Source organism: Sarcophilus harrisii, chromosome 2 (assembly GCF_902635505.1).
Source record: "Sarcophilus harrisii chromosome 2, mSarHar1.11, whole genome shotgun sequence".
Classification (NCBI taxonomy): domain Eukaryota; kingdom Metazoa; phylum Chordata; class Mammalia; order Dasyuromorphia; family Dasyuridae; genus Sarcophilus; species Sarcophilus harrisii.
In genome coordinates this window covers 603,488,420-603,497,459 of record NC_045427.1, presented here as the reverse complement: position 1 = coordinate 603,497,459, position 9,040 = coordinate 603,488,420, and positions in this window count along the sequence as shown.

Sequence of the window (9,040 nt, the reverse complement as noted above, 5' to 3'; positions counted from 1 at the left end):
AATTCCATGTCACCAGAAGCAGGGTTAGGCCCAGAGTGATACATAATGGTAGATAATATTTATTTTACATGCATGTTATTTCTCCCCCTTGTCCCTGAAAGTAGGATGGAAACTTCTTGAGGTCAGGGATTACTTTTTTTTTCCTTTGTTTCCCTAGCACTTAGTTCTATACTTCATTCAGAATCTAAGTCTCCTCCTGATTCCCAGTGCTATGATCGATGACATCATCCAACTCTTTTTCCATTGTATACTGAAGAATCTAGAAAAATAAGGCTGAATAACAATTGCTGCATTTTATTCAGCTCCAAGTTTGGCCACAAAATAATCCTAAATGGGAAGGATTTTTCTCCTGTTGTTCAGCTTAGTAAAAAATTTGTTTTGTTTTATTTTCTTAGGATTGGGCAGAGTTCACACCAATAGTTATTGAAAAGGGGGTTAACTCCTTATAAAAACCTGGGAAAGTAGATGCTATCATTACCTCCATTTTACAGAAATAAAAACTGAGGCCAAAGAAAAGATTAAGTTATTTGTCAGGGGTCACACAAATGGTGTAATGGATGGAGTGCAGACCTGAAGTCAGAAAGACTGATCTTCCTACATTCAAATCTGGCCTCAGACACCTGAATAAGTTACTTAATAAGTTACCCTGAATAAGTCACTTAATTATGTTTGCCTTAGTTTCCTCATCTGTAAAATGAGCTGAAGAAGGAAATAGCAAATCTTTGCCAAGAAAACCCCAAATGGGGTCATGAAGAGTTGGACAAGACTGAAAAACAACAATAACACACAACCAGTAAATGTCTGAAGCGGGACTCGATGTTCTTAACTCCCAAGTCCCTTCTAGGCCTTCTAACACTTACATTAAGACTTCATCAACAAACTAAATTTTGGGGAAGAATGCAGTATATATTTCAACTAATATGATACATGATCCATGAAAAAAACCTTATTCATTGTGTTAATATCAGGAGTTTACTTTAAAAAAAAAAAAATGTGCTGGCTGTTCTTACAAAGATTTTAAAATTCCAAGTGTATTTCACATTAGTAATTATTTTAACCTTCCCAAATCCCCAGCTGCTGGGCTTTAATCATTCAAATCCTTTTATAAAAGTGTGAGTGAAATAATCAAGTAACAGAAATGTATGTATATAATTAACTTACATTTTAAACCCAATTTCTAAAGGGGCAAATTTCTTGCCCTTGTATTAGCAGAAGAGACGGTCTTGCATTAAGAGTTACAAAGGAGGAAATGCTCAATTTTAATTCATTTTCAGCTTGCACTTGTTTTAAGTTTCCAGCTCTCCTGAATTATGCAGTGAATAATATTGATTTTTATTTGAAAGACAACACTGGTCCAGAAGTCAGGATACTTGAATTCCGGTCCCAGATCCACTAGCTGTCTCCCTGGGCCTCAGTTTCCTTATCTGTAGAATCAGAAGGTCGGGCAAGATGATTTCTGAAATTTAGCGTTCTATATGACTCCAGTCTTCTCTGTTGTCTTCTTTCTTCCTTTGTTCCACCTTCCTAAACAAAATAAGACTTTGGTTTTAATTTTCCTGGCCAGAAGGTGTCACCAGTGATCCATTAACTATTAGCAGATGAGGTACTTTCCCAGCTCCCAACTTAACTGAATTGTTTTCAAAGAATCATTTCAACCTTTGTCCTTGTTTGTGCAATTCTGCTAGGTCTGAACTAAAGGTCAGTCATTTGCACGGGGTTGCCTTGTGATAGGAAACATTAGAGCCAGTGTGTGTGTGTGTGTGTGTGTGTGTGTGTGTGTGTAGGGTCTAGGGGTCCTCAAACTTTTTAAATAGGGGGCCAGTTCACTGTCCCTCAGACTGTTAGAGGGCCGGGCTATAGTAAAAACAAAAACTTTGTTTTGTGGGCCTTTAAATAAAGAAACTTCTTAGTCCTGGGTGAGGGGAAGAATCGTCCTCAGCTGCCGCATCTGGCCCGGGGGCCGTAGTTTGAGGACCCCTATATACCTATAAAAAGGTAGGATCCATATGGAAGGCAGACATATTAGCAGTGCTGGGTCTTGGTTCACTACAAATGGCTTCACTACATACTTTTCAGTATGTAAAGTGCCTTAGTAGGGATAAGGGGATGTATCAGGTGAGAGCACTGGACCAGGTTCAGAAGCCTGGGGGTGGAATTCTGGCTCCGCTCTTTATGGCCTGTGCAGAGTTATTCAATGAAGCTCACTGGACCTCAGTTTCCTCATCCATAAAAAATGAACGAGTTGAGTTAGATGACTTCTGAGATCCCTTTCTACTTTCAAGCAGCTGACTTTCTGTTTGTTTGGTTTTTTTTTTTCTCTTTTTTGGACTGGATTACATGAGAGAAGTCAAAGAAATGACACCTTAGGCCATTTAGAAATAAATAAAGCACAAGAGGAGGAGGCAGGAGCAGGCTGGAGCATTGCTAGCCTTTGGAGAGATTTAATGTTGTGGTCTTCTAAACCCATCCTTCCCAAAAGAAATGCTTGCTAAAACTCAAGACATAAATTGTTTTTAAAAGAGAAATGCAATGGTTTTGCAAAAAGACTCTAGATTCAAATTGGGGCTCAGGAAACTTAGATTCTAGATCTCTGACCACTGATCAGAAGAGGGGAATTTTGGATAAGTCACTCTCTGAACACAAGCCTTTCTGCAAAATGCAGCTGTTTATTGATCTACATTTCTATAGCACCTACTATGTGCCCAGACACTGTACAAAGCTCTTTGACAAATGCTATCTCATTTGATCCTCATGACAACCCTGTGAGACAGGTGATATTATTATTCCCATTTTACAATTGTTATTCTTGAAGAGCATGATACCAGGGAAGTGAAGCCATGACTTGCAAGTGAATTAGATTTAAGTGACAGAAGACTGTGTAAAATTATCAGCCTCACTTTCTCCTCCAGAGCCATCTGGGACTAGTGGCAAGATATAGATCTGAAGGAGTAGAGATGGCCCTGGATGCAACTGAGAAAGAAAGAGGATGGTGATTTGCCTTGGATCACACAGCTAGTCTAAGGTTTGGATTTAAATTTGTCTTTCTTAATCCAGACCCAATGTTCCATCTACTCTGCTACTAGCTAGCCCCAAATTTTCCCTATTAAAATAAGCTTACTTTTAAAAATTGTCTTCTTTTCAATTACCAGAATAATTTTTTTTAAAGTAAACCTTGGAAGCCACCATAGAAAGGAACATTCAAGGAAAGTTTTTGAAATTATAGATGCCTGGTTCTGAACTTATCAACTTTTTTTTGGTAAATTGCTGACAAATATTTTGGGGAACTTCCCTTCACCCTTTCCTGACTCTCAATCCTCCAGCTGGTGCTTCTGTAAACTTGTTAAAAGGTCATCAGTGTGATATAACCTTCCTACGCAAATGTTCCATCAGTGGGGTCAAACTCAAGTAGAAATGGAGATTACCGAACTGTTTATAAGAACCAGTGGGGTCAAATTTAAGTAGAAATGGAGATTACTGAACTGTATAAGAGCCTTTTCTGATCACATATTGACTTAGAAACTCAAAAATTAGCATTATCTAAGTTGTATTATATTTTTATTTATTCTGTCAAATATTTCCCAATTATATTTTAGCGTGATTCCTGCTATCCTCACAAATTTTGTAAGCCATAAGCTGAAAGGTTGACCCTTTTGCTCTGGATTTCATTTCTCCTTGGTAGTGAACTTTTCTTCTCTCAAAGTCCTGAGCATTTGCTCCTACTTAGAACCAAAAAAGTTAGCCACTAGAAAGGATTTCAGAGACCATCTATTTCAATTCTGCCCATTTTATAGAAATTGAAACCTAAGGAGTTTAAATAACCTGTGCACAGATGTGACAAATAGTAGAGCCATGATATAAGCCCAGGGCATAAAGCTCCAAATCCAATGCTCTTTCTACCAATTTACAAACACATATACCCAATAATCGTTTGTAGCTTAATTAATGATTTGTAGGTAAAGCCTTCCTTGACCAATCTGTCTCCTCCCCTCTCCTGCTTCAGAGAACATGGGAGGCCCTATCTAGGAACAGGCACAGGAAATGTGAGAGACATCTGTGGCGGGCAGATAATGTTGTCTAGCTCAGCAAGGGGGACACTCAAAGGAGAACTAAACTGTGCATTTCTAAGCAGTTTCTGTACTTTTGAATATGGGAAAAGTACTTACTAGGTTAAGAGAGTAGAAGTCTCACAGCCATTTGTCACATACTCATTGTGCATTTTCTTTTTTGTCTATTGTGTACTATTTTATTGGAATGATTTGTGTGGAAGAGACCACATTTTACATAATCAGAAATTGAAGTTTACAAAGGTTAAGAAATCCATCAGTAGCTAATAAGTGTCAGAAGTGGGATTCTAACCTTCCTTCTCTCTGATTTCCACATCCCATACTCTATCCACTAAACTTGCTTATTGATTTTATGCTAGGAGTAATGATCAATGACATCCAAGCATTTTGGTTTCCTTTTGGAGAGCACTCACTAATTCTAAAAATGCTAAGTCTACATGACTTCTGGCTCTCAGAACGCCTTCCATCTAATATCTTGTCTGCATGTTATCTTCCCCATTAGAATGGGAGACCCTTGATGGCAGGTACAAAGAGACTGGATTTGTCACTGGATGGAGCCTCCAATCTCTTGTTTCCATTTGAGTTCATCTGTTTCTTGACAATGAGTTGGTCCCTCTCAAAAAGAAGTAGAGCTGAGACTGACTTTCTGAGAAATATCAAGAGTTCAGCATTTGCTCTGAACTTCTGCCCAAAGAGGTACTAATTGTTGGTGAGTTTGGGATTCCCCCAGATTCAGGCCCTTTTGGTTGAATAGAATCAGATGAGTAGCTATCAAAGCTAATTGATTTTTAAACGTAATTTCTGAGGGTCATTTGCCATAGCTGTTTGTAAACTAATATAAATAATGACATTTCCAGAGGATGCATTTGATATTCAAACTTTACTCAGTTTCTCCCTGAAGAAAATGAAAGACTACTTTTCTCTTAGTTGGAGTTGGAATTGGCCAGATGGGAACTAGATGAACCCAGAAAATAGATAGATAAAATAAGGCAGGACCAGCCACTAAGCAAGTTGAATCATAAGGAACATGAAACAACAATAGAATGTCTAAACAGGCACTTGGCCTTAGGTAGAGTCAGCAGAAGGCCATAGGGTACATTTTAACAGATAAGTAGAATACCTACTCAAGTGAATTAGGCAGAAGGACATAAATGAAGGTTCTGGTTTCCGTGGCTTTCTTCAAGACAGTTTAGACTGAGAGATGCCCATCAGTTGGAGAATGGCTGAATAAGTTATGATGTATGAACGTTATGGAACATTATTGCTCTAAAAGAAATAATCAGGAAGATGATTTCAGAAAGGCCTGGAGAGACTTACATGAACTGATGCTAAGTGAAGTGAGGAAAATCAAGAAAACATTGTACACAGCAACAACAAGATTATGAGATGATCAAATTTGATAGAAGTGACTCTTCAACAATGAGGTGATTCAGATCAATTCCAATAGATTTGTGATGGAGAGAGCATTCTGCACCAGAGAGAGAACATGGGGACTGAGTGTGGATCACAACATAGTATTTTTACCTTTTTTGTTGTTGTTTGTTTGTTTTTTATTTTCTTCCTCATTTTTTTTCCTTTTTGAAAGGATTTTTTCTTATTCAGCATGATAATTGTGGAAATATATATTAGAAGATTTGCACATGTTCAATATAAATTGGATTACTTGCTGTCTAGGGGAGGGAGTGAAGGTAAGGGAGGGAGAAAATATTTGGAATACAAGGTTTTGCAAAAGTGAAATGTTGAAAACTATCTTCGCATATATTTTGAAACTAAAAAGCTATTATTAAAAAAAAATTCAGATCTCTCCTTCTGCAAGAGTTCTTTCCAGGTTCTTCCTTTTCCTCTTCATCCTCCTGATGTGGTTCAAGAAGTCTAGAAGGTGGGAAGTCATCCAGAAAGAATTCACAGGCTCAGGGCATCTTCCAGTTAAGGAGCAAAAAGCTTTATTAAGATGCCATAAGGCAGGCAAAGTTCCTAATGAACTTAAGTTAACAAGGAGAAAAAAAGGAACCTTTTGTAGGAAAGAACCCCAAACAAGGTATGCTAACTAGACTAGTTGCTTACCTCAGAAAGATATACCTGTAGGATCAGAAAATAACCTGTAGGATTGACATCTATAGCTTGGCCTCCTGGTTGTATATAGTAACAGTGGGGAAAAAATAATATTGTCAATCCCCTCTCTGTGGCCCACCTGAATAAGTTATTAGCAAGGATGCAATCTTTTGCTGGGACCTTATTCATCCCATCAATCACCTCTGTTAGTGCTTTCTCCTTTCTATATATTATGCAAATATTTTGTATGTATATAATTGTTTGCATATTATCTTTCCCATTATAATGAGTATTTTGTTGGCATGGACAATGTTTCCATATCTTTGTAATCCTCCAAACCATGTGTAAAAACTGCAGAAAGCAGAGAGAGGTTTGAGAAAAAGGAAAACTTCCTAACCACTAAAACTATCCCAAAATGGCAAGGACAACGATTTGTCCCCCATAGAGGGTTTCTTGGTTAGGAGTGGGTTATACTTGCCTTCTACCACTGAACTTCTGACTCATTGACTTTGGTACGATAGAAAGAATCCTGCCTCTGTATTCAGAGCCTAGGGTTCAAATGTTACCTCTGATGCATGCTCTCTGTGTGACCTTAGGCAAGTCATATAAGCTCCCTCAGTTTCAGTTTCCCCATCTGGAAAATGAAGGAGTTAGACTAGATGGTGTCTGAGGTGCCCTAACTCTAGTGTTAGGAGCTAGTTTGCAAAGATCAGAATCCTAATACAGGTTTGGAATAATATCAAGAGCAAGGCTGTAAACTCTAAGGTTCTATACACGGGGCTTCAAAAATTCTCCTCTCCAAGCTCATCAACTGCCGAATGCTAAACAAGTTGTGGTATGTGATAGTAATAGAATACTATTATGCTATAAAAAATGACAAGCATGAAGATTTCAGAAAAAATCTGGAAAAAAACTTACATCAAATGTTCCAAAGTGAACAGAACCAGAAGGACATCATATACTGTAATAATAATATTGATAATGATCAATGTGATTTACTTAACTGTTCTCAATACAATGATCCAAGACAATCCCAAAGGTCTCATGATGAAAAATGCTATTCACTTACCAAAAAAAAAAAGTGATAGAGTCTGAATGCAGATCAAAGCATACTATTTGAAATTTTATTTTTTTCATGGTTTTTTTTTTTTTTTTGTCTGTTTCTTCTTTTACAACAAGGCTGATATGGAAATATGTTTTTACATGATTGTCCATATATAAGCTATATCAAACTGCTTATCAGGGAAAAGGGAGATGAAAAATATAGGGGAAAAAATTGGAACTTAAAATTTTAAAAACTGAATGTTTAAAATTTTTATATGTAATTGGGGGAAAATACTATTTTTTAAAAAGGGGAAGGAAGGAAGGAGGGAAGAAAGGAAAGAAGGAAGGAATTTTGCAGGAACAAATGATAGTTCATTTGAGTTAGAATGTAGAATGTCAACTGGGAAGAGGAGTAAGGTAAAATAAGCCTGAAAAAGTAGTTTGAAGCCAAGTTGTGAAAACCTTCCAATTTCTAAATTCTCACCTAGCTCTAAAATTATGCAATTCTAAATGCACAGCTAAACTATATCCAGGACAAAGGACTTTTAGAACCAGGCTATCGCCTTGATTCAGAAAGACTCATTTTCCTGGATTCAAATATGATTCCAGGCACTTAATAGGTATGTGATCTTAGGCAAGTCTCTTAATTCTGTTTGTCTTAGTCTCCTCATCTGTAAAATGAGCTAGAGAAGGAAATAGCAAACCATTCTAATATCTCTGCCTGGAAAACCCAAATGAGGCTACAAAAAGTCTGACAGGGCTGAAAATGACCCAACAACAACAACAAAAACAAAAACCCCATAAACTTTTGCAAGTACCAGAAACAGGTTAATCATGGTGTAAGAATATAACACAAGCTGAGCAGCCTGAGTGAGTTGTTATTCTGGCATCTCTAGGAGAAGAAAACAGAACAAAAGGAAGACATCCAATGAATTGTGTAGGTTCTCTTACAGGAGCTTATGGGAAATCATAAACAAGAGTCACACAGGATGAGAGGTCATACGTGAGGAGAAATTGTTCAGTTGTCATGTCTGACTCTACGTTACTCCATTTTGCCAAGATACTAGCGTGGTTTGTCATTTCCTTCTCCAGCTCATTTTACAGATTAGGAAACTGGGGCAAACAGGGTTAAGTGACTTCTTGACCTTGTCAGAGAGTTAGTGACTGAGGCCAGATTCAAACTCATAAAGATGAGTCTTGCTGATTCCAAGTCCATTGTGCTAACTAGTTGCCCTTGACAAGACATAGTCACAATAGAAAAATCTTTCCAAATAGAAATACTTTGGATGGATACACACACACACACACACACACACACACACACACACATACACACAATACTTATACAAACAAATAGAACTTCTGAAGAATGCATTAGGCTGTGGAAACAATCAGAATGGAGATGAATGAGAACTTTAATACTAAAGTATTCGTAAATGAGCCTAATCCATAGCTGTCTCAGGCCTTTCTAAGGATTTTCTACACTATACTATAGTTTGTCCCTGATCCCCAACATCTTCCTGACCCCAGCCCTGAATTTCTTACACTCTCAGGCCACAGAAAGCAATTATGAATTGGTTAACTCATATTGGTTATTGGTTAACTGAGTCCAGAAGCTAAGTAGAGTGTGCAACGTGAAGAACTCTCAAGAGAGTGTGGTAGGAGACAGATTAAACTTTACTGGGTACAGAGAGCAGGTTGGAAACTAGAGCTGGACTCTACAAATGGAGATTTCATGTTTTGTTTGTATATCATCTTTTTGCTTTAGGAAGGAAATCTATCGGATCTCATAAAGAGAATGGCCGCTTTTGTCAGGGTAAGCCTGTTTTGTGGAAGACCACTAGTACATCTAATGACATTTTTGTGTGAGTCAGTAATGT